We start from the raw sequence: 214 nt of genomic DNA on the forward strand, positions 1-214 counted from the left end.
TCAAAGGGATGATGGACAGGGCCATGTACCATCAAATCTTGGGTGAGAACCTCCTTCCCTCAGCCAGGTCATTGAAAATGGGTCGTGGATTGGTATTCCACTATGACAATGACCCAAAACACACAGCCAAGGCAACAAAGGAGTGGGTCAAGAAGAAGCACATTAAGGTCCTGGAGTGGCCTAGCCAGTCTCCAGACCTTAATCCCATAGAAAA

This window comes from Coregonus lavaretus, assembly GCF_964263955.1.
Source record: "Coregonus lavaretus genome assembly, chromosome: 18".
In the NCBI taxonomy this organism is placed as follows: Eukaryota; Metazoa; Chordata; class Actinopteri; order Salmoniformes; family Salmonidae; genus Coregonus; species Coregonus lavaretus.